Raw genomic sequence first — 16,104 nt, forward strand, 5'->3', positions numbered from 1 at the left:
AAGTTATAGAACGCCCTAAAGTTATAGAACACTACCCCTAAAAAATAAAAAGTTGTAGAACGCCCTAAAGTTATAGAACGCCCTAAAGTTATAGAACGCCCTAAAGTTATAGAACACTACCCCTAAAAAATAAAAAGTTGTAGAACGCCCTAAAGTTATAGAACGCCCTAAAGTTATAGAACGCCCTAAAGTTATAGAACACTACCCCTAAAAAATAAAAAGTTGTAGAACGCCCTAAAGTTATAGAACGCCCTAAAGTTATAGAACGCCCTAAAGTTATAGAACACTACCCCTAAAAAATAAAAAGTTGTAGAACGCCCTAAAGTTATAGAACGCCCTAAAGTTATAGAACGCCCTAAAGTTATAGAACACTACCCCTAAAAAATAAAAAGTTGTAGAACGCCCTAAAGTTATAGAACGCCCTAAAGTTATAGAACGCCCTAAAGTTATAGAACACTACCCCTAAAAAATAAAAAGTTGTAGAACGCCCTAAAGTTATAGAACGCCCTAAAGTTATAGAACGCCCTAAAGTTATAGAACGCCCTAAAGTTATAGAACGCCTAAAGTTATAGAACACTACCCCTAAAAATAAAAAAGTTGTAGAACGCCCTGTTATAGAACGCCCTAAAGTTATAGAACACTACCTCTAAAAAAAAAAAGTTATAGAACGCCCTAAAGTTATAGAACACTACCCCTAAAAAATAAAAAGTTGTAGAACGCCCTAAAGTTATAGAACGCCCTAAAGTTATAGAACGCCCTAAAGTTATAGAACACTACCCCTAAAAAATAAAAAGTTGTAGAACGCCCTAAAGTTATAGAACGCCCTAAAGTTATAGAACGCCCTAAAGTTATAGAACACTACCCCTAAAAAATAAAAAGTTGTAGAACGCCCTAAAGTTATAGAACTCCCTAAAGTTATAGAACACTACCTCTAAAAAAGAAAAAGTTATAGAACGCCCTAAAGTTATAGAACACTACACCTAAAAAATAAAAAGTTGTAGAACGCCCTAAAGTTATAGAACGCCCTAAAGTTATAGAACACTACCTCTAAAAAAGAAAAAGTTATACAACGCCCTAAAGTTATAGAACACTACACCTAAAAAATAAAAAGTTATAGAACGCCCTAAAGTTATAGAACGCCCTAAGCTTATAGAATAGCCTACAGGATTTTTTTAAATATTAATAGAATACCCTAAAGGTTTAAATAATCTATAGTTATAGAATAGCCTAGAGGAATTTTTAAGTATAGAAGGCTATAAAGTTATAGAACAGTACCCCTAAAAAATAAAAAGTTATAGAACGCTCTTAAGTTATAGATTACCGCCTAAAAATCTGTATAGATTATCTTAAATCCTTTCTTAATCTTCCTATGCTATATATTAACTGCCTAAGGTACGTACACACACAACCTGTTCTTTTGTATATTTTGCGAGGATTGCTCCTAGCTCTAGCCCTCTCTATCTTGCAATTACTATATAACTTGTTCGCTATAGCCCTCTTCCTTCTATTAATAGTAGCTGTTTAGGTAGCAGTTTTACAAATAAGGAGGGCATAATATCCTAATTTTAACTAAGCTAGCAACAGGCTTACGCTTAGTAGCTCGTAACAACAAGGCTACTTAACTACTTACACGACCTAGCTAGATAACTAAGTTATCTATAAAGGATTTAATCCTACGCACTATATAATTACAATACACTAGCTAACAACCCTAACTTTAATAGGGCTGCCAACGCCAATCTAGTAAGGTTCTAGGCCAAAGGCCTATTTGTATCTAACTAGTATAGGCGGAAATCACCCTATTCTAGCATAGATTCTAACTTAGAGGCGTTTAGCTATAATCTAGTAGATAGTAGCTTCGCGGCAATACCTAGTTAGACAGCCGCAAAAACTAATTATCTAAAACCACGGTTCCTCTTATACTAAGTGGTATTACTATTAGGGCAAGGTTATTAGTAGGGTAAAACTAACCTATCTTATGACAGTCTAAACCTAGCTCACGTTCCCTATTAGTAGGTGAACAATCTAACGCTTACTAAATTCTACTTTAGTATAATAGGAAGAGCCAATATTAAAGGATCAAAAAGCAACATCGCTATAAACGCTTAGCTACCATAAGCTAGTTATCCCTATAGTAACTTTTCTAGCACCTCTAGCCTTAAATTTTAAGGGACTAAAGGATTAATAGGCTACACTTTTATAGTTTGTATTCACACTAAAAATCAAAATCAAGGGGACTTTTGCCCTTTTACTCTACTAGAGATTTCTATTCTCTATAAGTCCCCCTTAGGACACCTATATTATAGTTTAATAGATGTGCCGCCCTAGCTAAACTCCCTACCTAACAATGTCTTTAACCTAGATTAGCCCACAAAGGACCTTAAACGCTAGAAGTTAGGCAGTAAGGCCTAGCTCCGCTTTATTAAATAAGTAAAAAAACAATAAGAGTAGTAGTATTTCACTAGCGCTAAAGCTCCTACCTATTCTACACCCCCTATATCTTTTTACAATATTAAACTAGAGTTAAGCTTAATAGGGTCTTCTTTCCCCGCTAATTTAGCTAAGCCTATTCTCTTAGCTGTGGTTTCGCTAGATAGTAGATAGGGATAGTAGGAATCTTGTTAATCTATTTATACGCGTTACTAATTAGATAATAAGGCATTTAGCTACCTTAAGAGAGTTATAGTTACTCCTGCTATTTACCTGCGCTTAGTTAAATCTCTTCACTTTAATATTTAGAGCACTAGGCAGAAATTACATTATATTAATACTACTTTCTAGCTATTATAATGCTATATTTTAATTAGATAGTTAGATTCCCCTTATCTATACTAGTTCTAAGTTAGTTGTTAAACGTACGCTAGACGGCCAAAACCTACTAAGGGTGTCTGCACCCTAGCGCTAAGAGGCGCCCACCTTGCGGTTAGTGCCCTTCTACGCTAGAGGCTTCTCCCTAAGGCCTAACGTACCTAACCCTTAGAGCTAATCCTTTTCCTAAAGTTACAGATCTATTTTGCTAACTTCCCTTATCTATATTGTTCTATTAACTAGAGGCTTTTTACCTTAGAGACCTGCTATAGTTATAAGTATAACCTAGCGTAAAAACTATTTCTTTAAGTAGATTTTTAAGGCTTATTAGGAGCGCACTAAACGCCGCAAAAGTGCAGCACTCTTCTAGCTATTAAACCCTAGCTCTAGATAAACCAATTTTAGGGTAACAGACTATTAAGAAGAAAAGAGAACTCTTCTTAGGGCTCCTGCTAAGGTCTCCGCTCTTAGTTGCGTTGCCGCGGAGAATCTACATCTAGGTGCTAGAATATTAACTAGCTTCCCTTTTAAGGGCGCGGCGCAAGCACTAATATTAAAATAGAATTACCCTATCTCTTAGGATTAACTAACCTGTATCTAACTGCTATTTACATAGAACCTTTCCCTACTTTAGTCCTTAAAGTTCTTATTTAAGTATTTGCTACTACTACTAAGATCTACACTAGAGGCCGTTCTACCTAGGGTTACCCCTAAGGCTTTGTCACAAGCCTCTACGCCTGCCTACTTGCTAGGGCTTAAATCTTGCCCTAGCGGCGGGGTATAGGTAACACGCTTAAGCGCTATCTATTTTTAGGGCTAGTTTATTTAGCAGGTAAGTTATTACACACTCCTTAGTAGATTCTAACTTCTATAGCTACTATCCTACTATCTAGATAAACTAACACCTTTTGTAGTGTCTAATAAGCGTGCATTCTAGCACCTTAACCCTACGTTTAGTTTATCCTATATTACTAGTTCTACTTACTAAAAATAGCCTACTAGTAATGGTATATTTAAGTGTCCACGTTTAATTAAGTAACAAGGACTTCTTATATATTTAAAGTTTAAGAATAGGTAAAGGTTGTTTTAACCTCTAGGCCTCTAATTATTTGCTTTACCTTATAAAACTAAATACGTTACTACTATCCTAAGGGAAACTTTAGTAGGAACTAGCTACTAGATAGTTTAATTAGTCTTTCGCCCCTATACCTAAATTTAACGATTGATTTGCACGTTAGAACTGCTGCAAGCCTCTACTAGAGTTTCCTCTAGCTTCACCCTATTTAAGCATAGTTCACTATCTTTTAGGTCCTAATAGCTATGCTCTTACTTAAATCCTTCTAAAGATATTAGGATTAGTTAATAGTGCACCCTAAAAGGGTTCCTACCTCTATTCACTTTTATTACGCGTCTAGGCTTAACACCTAAATACTTGCATAGATATTAGACTCCTTAGTCTATGTTTTAAGACAGGCCGCTTATAGCTATTACGCTAGCATCCTAGCAGATACGCGGACCTTAGTCTAGGCTAGTTGCATGTCGTCTCCTCTATAAGGCCTCCCTAAAGGGAGGTACGTAATAGAGACCTTTATCTAACTGCCTAAACTAATACTAGCCTGCCTATAGAAGAGTGCACTAGACAAAAGCCTAGATAAGCAACTACAGGCAAGTCTAGCTGCAAGCGCTTCCCTTTTAATAATTTCACGTGCTATTTAACTCTCTTTCTAAAGTGCTTTTTATCTTTTAATTACTCTACTTATACGCTATTAGTCTCTAGCTAGTATTTAGCTTTAGAAGAAATTTACCTCCTATTTAGAGCTGTATTCCTAAATAACTTAACTTGTTAAAGGGGCTTTACACGGCAAAGGCTAGTAACTATGTATAGGATTCTTACCCTCTATAACGTCCTATTCTAAGGAACTTAGACTACTGCTAACGCTAAAGCGCCCTCTACAAATTACAACTTAGACCCTAAAAGAGCCAGATTTTAAATTTAAGCTGTTGCCGCTTCACTCGCTGTTACTAGGGCAATCCCTATTAGTTTCTTTTCCTCTGCTTATTAATATGCTTAAGTTTAGCGGGTATCCCTACCTAATCTAAGGTTAAGAGCTTAAAAAGTGTCTTAATAGATACTAATAACTATAATAAGAGGCGCAAAATGTGCTGCGCTCTAGGCTAATATGCTAGCTACTAATTGTTTTAAGGCAAGTCCTAAGTAGAACAAACACCTAACACTAAGCAGAGCTTAAGGGTACAAATAACGCTTAAACAGGCATACCCTATAGAATACTAAGGGGCGTAATATGCGTTTAAAGATTTAATAATTTACTAAATTCTACAATTTACACTACTTATTGCATTTCGCTGCGTTCTTTATTAATGCTAGAACTAAGAGATCTGTTGTTAAAAGTTGTAATTTATTACAGTGTTACTAACGCTAACTATAATTGCAAGTGGTTTTAAGGGATCTAATTAGTAGGCAAGCCTACTAAGGAAACAAATAGTACGTAAAAAACATAGGCAGAATTAAAGTAGACTACTACTACTAATTAAGGCGGCAGTGCTTTAAAAATAGGTAATAATCCTTCTGCAGGTTCACCTATAGAAACCTTGTTACAACTTTTACTTCCTCTAAATAACCAAGTTTAATAAACTTTCTAGCTTAGGGTAGTTATTGCTAACCTCCCTAAGCTAGTCTAAAGGCCTTACTAAGCTATTTAATTAGTAGTAGCGACGGGCAGTGTGTATAAAGGGTAGGGACGTAATTAACGCATGCTAATAACACGCGCTTACTAGGTATTCCTTATTAAAGAGCAATAATTGCAATGCTCTATCCCTAGCACAACAGAGTTTAACAAGATTACCTAGACCTTTTAGTTAAGGTAAAGAACTTGTTAGCTCTGTTAGTGTAGCGCGCGTGTGGCCTAGAATATCTAAGGGCATTATAGACCTGTTATTGCCTTAAACTTCTATTAGCTTAAGCTAATAGTCCCTCTAAGAAGCTAGTAACTAGCTAAAGCTAGCCTAGCTATTTAGCAGGTTAAGGTCTTGTTTGTTATTGTAATTAAGCAGACAAATTACTCTACTAACTAAGAATAGCTATACACCACCACCTAAAAAATTAAGAAAGAGCTCTTAATCTATTAATCCTTATTTTATCTAGACCTAGTAAGTTTCCCTGTGTTAAGTTAAATTAAGCCGTAGGCTCCACGCCTAGTAGTGCCCTTCTATTAATTTCTTTAAGTTTTAGCCTTGCAACTATACTCCCCCTAGAACCTAAAAACTTTAATTTCTCGTAAGGTGCTAAGCAAGTTAGAAAAAGAATATTGCCTAATCCCTAGTTAGCATAGTTTACAGTTAAGACTACAATAGTATTTAATTGTCTTTAATCCCCTAACTTTTATTTACTAATTAATAAAAATATCCTTAGCAAATACTTTCGCAGTAGTTAGTCTTTAATAAATCTAAGAATTTTACCTCTAATAATTAAATACTAATGCCCCTAACTATCCCTATTAATTATTATAGTAGTTCTAGAAACTAACAAAATAGGACTACACGTCCTATTCTATTATTCTATACTAACGTATTTAAGTAAAGGCCTGCTTTAAACACTCTAATTTTTTTAAAGTAAAAGTCCTAGTCCCTAACACGCCTAGTAAAGGGCATAAGGTTCTCTAGAAGGAAGGCCTAGCTAGATAAGTACACGCGGTAAGGCAGACCTGCTAGCTAGACCTAAGTTTTAACTACAAGCTTTTTAACTGCAACAACTTTAATATACGCTATTAGAGCTAGAATTACTGCAGCTGCTAGCACTAGACTTGCCCTCTAATTATTCCTTATTAAGAGGTTTAAATTATACTTATTCTAATTATAAGACCTAAAAGAGCCCTATATTAGTATTTATTATTACTACCTCCCTATATTAGGATTAGGTAATTTGCGCGCCTACTGCCTTCCTTAGATGTAGTAGCTATTTCTTAGGCTCCCTCTCTAGAATTAAACCCTAATTCCCTGTTACCTATTAAAACTATAGTAAGCTAATACCTTACTATTAAAAGTTAATAGGGCAGAAATTTAAATAAACTATTGCCAGCGTAAGGCTATGCAATCTGTAAAGTTATTATAAATTACTAAGAAGCCCTAAAGGGCGTTAGTTTTTTATCTAATAAATACACCCCTTCTAAAGTTAGGGTTTTTAGCATATATTAGCTCTAGAATTACTATAGTTATCTAAGTAGTAAGGTACTATTAAATAAACAATAACTAATTTAATAAGCTATTCGCAGTTTTACAGTATAATTACTTATACTTAGATATATATAGCTTAATCTTTAAGATAAGTATATAACTACTAGTAGAATTAACTAGGTAATAATCCTAATGCCTAATACGCCAAAGCGCACAAGCACTACCCCTAAAAGGAGGTAGAAAGTACGTGATAAGAAATCGCAGAAGCAATTCTAGCTACTAGCATAACAGCACACAAGGCACTAGTTATAACTAGTAACTAATTTAATTGCCCCTACTAAGTTTCTTAAGGAATAGTCCGCAACAAAGCCTAATAGGCGTTTCTACGTGTTTAAACTCGCTACATATATACCTTAAGTGGAGAAAACCCACGCTTTGCTACGCTTACTAGGAGCGGATGCTAGGCAGGGCTGTCCCCTAAGATCTGTTAAATAGTTTAGCAGTGCTAGCTATCTATAGACCCTAAATTTTGCCTACTGCTAAAACTTTAACAGTAGGACTTTAGGTGCTAACTACAAAACTAGGCGCAACAGCAGGGTTGCTTTAGTATATAGGCCTAGGCCTGCCTAGTTAAGTAGAAGAGTAATCTCTAAGCCCCTAATTACCTACTAATTAGAGCGAATCTAAACTAGGCAGAAATCTAGGAAACAAGGCTAGCTATTATAAAACCAAAACTTTTAAATTTAGTCTAACTACTGCTAAAATAGGCGCAGAGCGCTAACAACAGGGAGTTATAGGGAGTATAGACGCGGATATAAGCAAAAATTGCCCCCTTAGTGCCTAATAATGCTAGTTTAACTGCCTAATCTAAGAACTGCGCGCAGTAGATTTAACCTTAGTTAGTTAGTTAGGTATTTAGTATTTAAGAATCCATTTGCCCTCCTTATATATTATAGGAACAGGTTTTGGTTTAATTTTCGCGTCGCGGGGTTAGTGCGGCGGAAAATAGCTTAGAGGTACACTTTTTTGTATATAAAACTATATAGACATGCGCAGCCCTATATAAACTATAAACCTGTATTCGCTAGATAAGAGTAACTTGGAATTTTATTAGTAGTAGGTAAATATATAGATAAGGATATCTACTCTAATATCTATACTCTACTATAACTACTATATCTATATTAACTATAGATCTATTAGCTCTATCTATATCTACTTAATAGATAAGGCAAGAAATAGAGATAGTATAAAAGAAGAATATAAAGGTATTATTTAATACTAGTAGGTTATAAAAGAAAGTATAGTAGGACTAGCTAGTAGAGAAAAGGTTTTATAAAATATAAGGATATACTTAACAGTAAAGAATAATAGATAATAGTATAATATAATAAGTATTATAAAAAGGATATAATAGCTACTAGTATAGAATAGTCTAAAGTTATAGAAAGGACTAAAGTAATAGAATAAATAAAAGGTATAGAACGCGCTAAAGTTATAGAACACTAACCCTAAAAAATAAAAAGTTATAGAACGCCCTAAAGTTATAGAACGCCCTAAAGTTATAGAACACCCTAAGCTTATAGAACACTACCCCTAAAAAATAAAAAGTTGTAGAACGCCCTAAAGTTATAGAACGCTCTAAAGTTATAGAACACTACCTCTAAAAAAGAAAAAGTTATAGAACGCCCTAAAGTTATAGAACACTACACCTAAAAAATAAAAAGTTGTAGAACGCCCTAAAGTTATAGAACGCCCTAAAGTTATAGAACGCCCTAAAGTTATAGAACACTACCTCTAAAAAAGAAAAAGTTATAGAACACTCTAATATTATAGAACACTACCTCTAAAAAAGAAAAAGTTATAGAACACTCTAATATTATAGAATACTAACCCTAAAAAATAAAAAGTTATAGAACACTCTAATATTATAGAACACTACCTCTAAAAAAGAAAAAGTTATAGAACACTCTAATATTATAGAATACTAACCCTAAAAATAAAAAGTTATAGAACGCCCTAAAGTTATAGAACACTACCTCTAAAAAATAAAAAGTTATAGAACGCCCTAAAGTTATAGAACACTACCTCTAAAAAAGAAAAAGTTATAGAACGCCCTAAAGTTATAGAACACTACCCCTAAAAAATAAAAAGTTGTAGAACGCCCTAAAGTTATAGAACGCCCTAAAGTTATAGAACGCCCTAAAGTTATAGAACACTACCCCTAAAAAATAAAAAGTTGTAGAACGCCCTAAAGTTATAGAACGCCCTAAAGTTATAGAACGCCCTAAAGTTATAGAACACTACCCCTAAAAAATAAAAAGTTGTAGAACGCCCTAAAGTTATAGAACTCCCTAAAGTTATAGAACACTACCTCTAAAAAAGAAAAAGTTATAGAACGCCCTAAAGTTATAGAACACTACACCTAAAAAATAAAAAGTTGTAGAACGCCCTAAAGTTATAGAACGCCCTAAAGTTATAGAACACTACCTCTAAAAAAGAAAAAGTTATACAACGCCCTAAAGTTATAGAACACTACACCTAAAAAATAAAAAGTTATAGAACGCCCTAAAGTTATAGAACGCCCTAAGCTTATAGAATAGCCTACAGGATTTTTTTAAATATTAATAGAATACCCTAAAGGTTTAAATAATCTATAGTTATAGAATAGCCTAGAGGAATTTTCAAGTATAGAAGGCTATAAAGTTATAGAACAGTACCCCTAAAAAATAAAAAGTTATAGAACGCTCTTAAGTTATAGATCACCGCCTAAAAATCTGTATAGATTATCTTAAATCCTTTCTTAATCTTCCTATGCTATATATTAACTGCCTAAGGTACGTACACACACAACCTGTTCTTTTGTATATTTTGCGAGGATTGCTCCTAGCTCTAGCCCTCTCTATCTTGCAATTACTATATAACTTATTTGCTATAGCCCTCTTCCTTCTATTAATAGCAGCCGTTTAGGCAGCAGTTTTGCAAATAAGGAGGGCATAATATCCTAATTTTAACTAAGCTAGCAACAGGCTTACGCTTAGTAGCTCGTAACAACAAGGCTACTTAACTACTTACACGACCTAGCTAGACAACTAAGTTATCTGCAAAGGATTTAATCCTGCGCACTGTACAATTGCAATACACTAGCTAACAACCCTAACTTTAATAGGGCTGCCAACGCCAATCTAGTAAGGTTCTAGGCCAAAGGCCTATTTGTATCTAACTAGTGCAGGCGGAAATCACCCTATTCTAGCATAGATTCTAACTTAGAGGCGTTTAGCTATAATCTAGCAGATAGTAGCTTCGCGGCAATACCTAGTTAGATAGCCGCAAAAACCAATTATCTAAAACCGCGGTTCCTCTTGTACTAAGCGGTATTACTATTAGGGCAAGGTTATTAGTAGGGTAAAACTAACCTGTCTTACGACGGTCTAAACCTAGCTTACGTTCCCTATTAGTGGGTGAATAATCTAACGCTTACTAAATTCTGCTTTGGTATAATAGGAAGAGCTAATATTAAAGGATCAAAAAGCAACGTCGCTATGAACGCTTGGCTGCCACAAGCTAGTTATCCCTGTGGTAACTTTTCTAGCACCTCTAGCCTTAAATTTCAAGGGACTAAAGGATTAATAGGCTACACTTTTATGGTTTGTATTCACACTAAAAATTAAAATTAAGGGGACTTTTGCCCTTTTGCTCTACTAGAGATTTCTGTTCTCTATAAGTCCCCCTTAGGACACCTGCGTTATAGTTTAATAGATGTGCCGCCCTAGCTAAACTCCCTACCTAATAATGTCTTTAACCTAGATTAGCCCACAAAGGACCTTAAACGCTAGAAGTTAGGCAGTAAGGCCTAGCTCCGCTTTATTAAATAAGTAAAAAAACGATAAGGGTAGTAGTATTTTACTAGCGCTAAAGCTCCTACCTATTCTACACCCCCTATGTCTTTTTACAATGTTAAACTAGAGTTAAGCTTAACAGGGTCTTCTTTCCCCGCTAATTTAGCTAAGCCCGTTCCCTTAGCTGTGGTTTCGCTAGATAGTAGATAGGGATAGTGGGAATCTTGTTAATCTATTTATGCGCGTCACTAATTAGATAACAAGGCATTTAGCTACCTTAAGAGAGTTATAGTTACTCCTGCTGTTTACCCGCGCTTAGTTAAATCTCTTTACTTTAATATTTAGAGCACTAGGCAGAAATCATATTGCGTTAACACTACTTTCTAGCCATCGCAATGCTATGTTTTAATTAGATAGTTAGATTCCCCTTATCTATACTAGTTCTAAGTTAGTTGTTAAACGTACGCTAGACGGCCAAAACCTGCTAAGGGTGTCTGCACCCTAGCGCTAAGAGGCGCCTACCTTGCGGTTAGTGCCCTTCTGCGCTAGAGGCTTCTCCCTAAGGCCTAACGTACCTAACCCTTAGAGCTAATCCTTTTCCTAAAGTTACAGATCTATTTTGCTAACTTCCCTTATCTATATTGTTCTATTAACTAGAGGCTTTTTACCTTAGAGACCTGCTGCAGTTATAAGTACGACCTAGCGTAAAAACTATTTCTTTAAGTGGATTTTTAAGGCTTGTTAGGAGCGCACTAAACGCTGCAAAAGTGCAGCGCTCTTCTAGCTATTAAACCCTAGCTCTAGACAAACTAATTTTAGGGTAACAGACCGTTAAGAAGAAAAGAGAACTCTTCTTAGGGCTCCTGCTAAGGTCTCCGCTCTTAGTTGCGTTGCTGCGGAGAATCTACATCTAGGTGCTAGAATATTAACTAGCTTCCCTTTTGAGGGCGCGGCGCAAGCACTAACATTAAAACAGAATTACCCTATCTCTTAGGATTAACTAACCTGTGTCTAACTACTGTTTACACGGAACCTTTCCCTACTTTAGTCCTTAAAGTTCTTATTTAAGTATTTGCTACTACTACCAAGATCTGCACTAGAGGCCGTTCTACCTAGGGTTACCCCTAAGGCTTCGTCACGAGCCTCCACGCCTGCCTACTTGCTAGGGCTTAAATCTTGCCCTGGCGGCGGGGTATAGGTAACACGCTTAAGTGCCATCTATTTTTAGGGCTAGTTTATTTGGCAGGTAAGTTGTTACACACTCCTTAGCGGATTCTAACTTCTATAGCTACTGTCCTGCTGTCTAGATAAACTAACACCTTTTGTAGTGTCTAATAAGCGTGCATTCTAGCACCTTAACCCCGCATTTGGTTTATCCTGTATTGCTAGTTCTGCTTACTAAAAATAGCCTACTAGTAACAGTATATTTAAGTGTCTACGTTTAATTAAGTAATAAGGACTTCTTACATATTTAAAGTTTAAGAATAGGTAAAGGTTGTTTTAACCCCTAGGCCTCTAATTATTTGCTTTACCTTATAAAACTGAATACGTTACTGCTATCCTAAGGGAAACTTTGGCAGGAACTAGCTACTAGATAGTTTGATTAGTCTTTCGCCCCTATGCCCAAATTTGATGATTAATTTGCACGTTAGAACCGCTGCGAGCCTCTACTAGAGTTTCCTCTAGCTTCACCCTATTTAAGCATAGTTCACTATCTTTTAGGTCCTAACAGCCATGCTCTTACTCAAATCCTTCTAAAGATATTAGGATTAGTTAATAGTGCACCCTAAAAGGGTTCCTACCTCTGTTTACTTTTATTACGCGTCTAGGCTTAACACCTAAACACTTGCATAGATGTTAGACTCCTTAGTCCGTGTTTTAAGATAGGCCGCTTATAGCTATTACGCCAGCATCCTAGTAGATACGCGGACCTTAGTCTAGGCTGGTTGCATGTTGTCTCCCCTATAAGGCCTCCCTAAAGGGAGGTACATAACAGAGACCTTTATCTAACCGCCTAAACTAATGCTAGCCTGCCTGTAGAAGAGTGCACTAGACAAAAGCCTAGATAAGCAACTATAGGCAAGTCTAGCTGCAAGCGCTTCCCTTTTAACAATTTCACGTGCTATTTAACTCTCTTTCCAAAGTGCTTTTTATCTTTTAATTACTCTACTTGTGCGCTATTAGTCTCTAGCTAGTATTTAGCTTTAGAAGAAATTTACCTCCTATTTAGAGCTGTATTCCTAAACAACTTAACTTGTTAAAGGGGCTTTACACGGCGAAGGCTAGCGACTACGTATAGGATTCTTACCCTCTATAACGTCCTATTCTAAGGAACTTAGACCGCTGCTAACGCTAAAGCGCCCTCTGCAAATTACAACTCAGACCCTAAAAGAGCCAGATTTTAAATTTGAGCTGTTGCCGCTTCACTCGCCGTTACTAGGGCAATCCCTGTTGGTTTCTTTTCCTCCGCTTATTAATATGCTTAAGTTTAGCGGGTATCCCTACCTAATCTAAGGTTAAGAGCTTAAAAAGTGTCTTAATAGATACTAATAACTATAACAAGAGGCGCAAAATGTGCTGCGCTCTAGGCTAATATGCTAGCTGCCAATTGTTTTAAGGCGAGTCCTAAGTAGAATAAACACCTAACACCAAGCAGAGCTTAAGGGTACAAATAACGCTTAAATAGGCATGCCCTATAGAATACTAAGGGGCGCAATGTGCGTTTAAAGATTTAATAATTTACTAAATTCTACAATTTACACTACTTATTGCATTTCGCTGCGTTCTTTATTAATGCTAGAACTAAGAGATCTATTATTAAAAGTTGTAATTTATTACAGTGTTACTAACGCTAACTGCAATTGCAAGTGGTTTTAGGGGATCTAATTAGTAGGCAAGCCTACTAAGGAAACAAATAGTACGCAAAAAACATAGGTAGAATTAAAGTAGACTGCCGCTACTAATTAAGGCGGCAGTGCTTTAAAAATAGGTAATAATCCTTCTGCAGGTTTACCTACAGAAACCTTGTTACGACTTTTACTTCCTCTAAATAACTAAGTTTAACGAACTTTCTAGCTTAGGGTAGTTGTTACTAACCTCCCTAAGCTAGTCTAAAGGCCTTACTAAGCTATTTAATTGGTAGTAGCGACGGGTGGTGTGTACAAAGGGCAGGGACGTAATTAACGCATGCTAATAACACGCGCTTACTAGGCATTCCTTGTTAAAGAGCAATAATTGCAATGCTCTATCCCTAGCACGACAGAGTTTAACAAGATTACCTAGACCTTTTAGTTAAGGTAAAGAACTTGTTAGCTCTGTTAGTGTAGCGCGCGTGCGGCCTAGAATATCTAAGGGCATTATAGACCTGTTATTGCCTTAAACTTCTATTAGCTTAAGCTAATAGTCCCTCTAAGAAGCTAGTGACTAGCCAAAGCTAGCCTAGCTATTTAGCAGGTTAAGGTCTTGTTCGTTATCGCAATTAAGTAGACAAATTACTCTACTAACTAAGAACGGCTATGCACCACTACCTAAAAAATCAAGAAAGAGCTCTTAATCTGTTAATCCTTATTTTATCTAGACCTAGTAAGTTTCCCTGTGTTGAGTTAAATTAAGCCGCAGGCTCTACGCCTAGTGGTGCCCTTCTATTAATTTCTTTAAGTTTTAGCCTTGCGACTATACTCCCCCTAGAACCCAAAAACTTTGATTTCTTGTAAGGTGCTAAGCGAGTTAGAAAAAGAACATTGCCTAATCCCTAGTTAGCATAGTTTACGGTTAAGACTACGACGGTATCTAATTATCTTTGATCCCCTAACTTTTGTTTACTAATTAATAAAAACATCCTTGGCAAATGCTTTCGTAGTAGTTAGTCTTTAATAAATCCAAGAATTTTACCTCTAATAATTAAATACTAATGCCCCTAACTGTCCCTATTAATTATTACGGCGGTCCTAGAAACTAACAAAATAGGACCGCACGTCCTATTCTATTATTCTATGCTAACGTATTTGAGCAAAGGCCTGCTTTAAACACTCTAATTTTTTCAAAGTAAAAGTCCTAGTCCCTAACACGCCTAGTAAAGGGCATAAGGTTCTCTAGAAGGAAGGCCTAGCTGGACAAGTACACGCGGTAAGGCGGACCTGCTAGCTAGACCTAAGTTTTAACTACAAGCTTTTTAACTGCAACAACTTTAATATACGCTATTAGAGCTAGAATTACTGCGGCTGCTAGCACTAGACTTGCCCTCTAATTGTTCCTTGTTAAGAGGTTTAAATTATACTTATTCTAATTACAAGACCTAAAAGAGCCCTATATTAGTATTTATTGTCACTACCTCCCTGTGTTAGGATTGGGTAATTTGCGCGCCTGCTGCCTTCCTTAGATGTGGTAGCCGTTTCTTAGGCTCCCTCTCTAGAATTGAACCCTAATTCCCTGTTACCTGTTAAAACTATAGTAAGCTAATACCTTACCATCAAAAGTTAATAGGGCAGAAATTTAAATGAACTGTCGCTGGCGCAAGGCTATGCGATCTGTAAAGTTATTATGAATTACTAAGAAGCCCTAAAGGGCGTTAGTTTTTTATCTAATAAATACACCCCTTCTAAAGTTAGGGTTTTTAGCATGTATTAGCTCTAGAATTACTATGGTTATCTAAGTAGTAAGGTACTATCAAATAAACGATAACTGATTTAATGAGCTATTCGCAGTTTTACAGTATAATTGCTTATACTTAGACATGTATGGCTTAATCTTTAAGATAAGCATATAACTACTAGCAGAATTAACTAGGTAACAATCCTAATGCCTAATACGCCAAAGCGCACAAGCACTACCCCTAAAAGGAGGTAGAAAGTACGTGATAAGAAATCGCAGAAGCGATTCTAGCTACTAGCATAATAGCACACAAGGCACTAGTTATAACTAGTAACTAATTTAATTGCCCCTACTAAGTTTCTTAAGGAATAGTCTGTAATAAAGCCTAACAGGCGTTTCTGCGTGTTTAAACTCGCCACATACATGCCTTAAGTAGAGAAAACCTACGCTTTGCCACGCTTACTAGGAGCGGATGCTAGGTAGGGCTGTCCCCTAAGATCTGTTAAATAGTTTAGTAGTGCTAGCTATCTACAGACCCTAAATTTTGCCTACTGCTAAAACTTTAACAGTAGGACTTTAGGTGCTAACCACAAAACTAGGCGCAACAGCAGGGTTGCTTTAGCATATAGGCCTAGGCCTGCCTAGTTAAGTAGAAGAGCAATCTCTAAGCCCCTAA

General features: G+C 36.2%; 3 non-coding genes across 3 annotated transcripts; all 3 read right to left on the bottom strand.

Moving 5' to 3' along the window:
• Nucleotides 1–39: 39 nt before the first annotated feature.
• On the bottom strand, nt 40–5,219 carry IAQ61_009269. The gene has a single exon (XR_010715566.1). It is a non-coding gene; the product is annotated as a 28S ribosomal RNA (ribosomal RNA).
• A 165-nt stretch (nt 5,220–5,384) lies between these two features.
• IAQ61_009270 lies at nt 5,385–7,181 on the bottom strand. Its single transcript, XR_010715567.1, has one exon. It is a non-coding gene; the product is annotated as an 18S ribosomal RNA (ribosomal RNA).
• Nucleotides 7,182–13,828: 6,647 nt separating this feature from the next.
• IAQ61_009271 lies at nt 13,829–15,625 on the bottom strand. Its single transcript, XR_010715568.1, has one exon. It is a non-coding gene; the product is annotated as an 18S ribosomal RNA (ribosomal RNA).
• Between the last annotated feature and the right edge of the window lie 479 nt (nt 15,626–16,104).

Source organism: Plenodomus lingam (genome assembly GCF_022343315.1).
Source record: "Plenodomus lingam strain CAN1 chromosome Unknown contig_51, whole genome shotgun sequence".
NCBI classification, from domain to species: domain Eukaryota; kingdom Fungi; phylum Ascomycota; class Dothideomycetes; order Pleosporales; family Leptosphaeriaceae; genus Plenodomus; species Plenodomus lingam.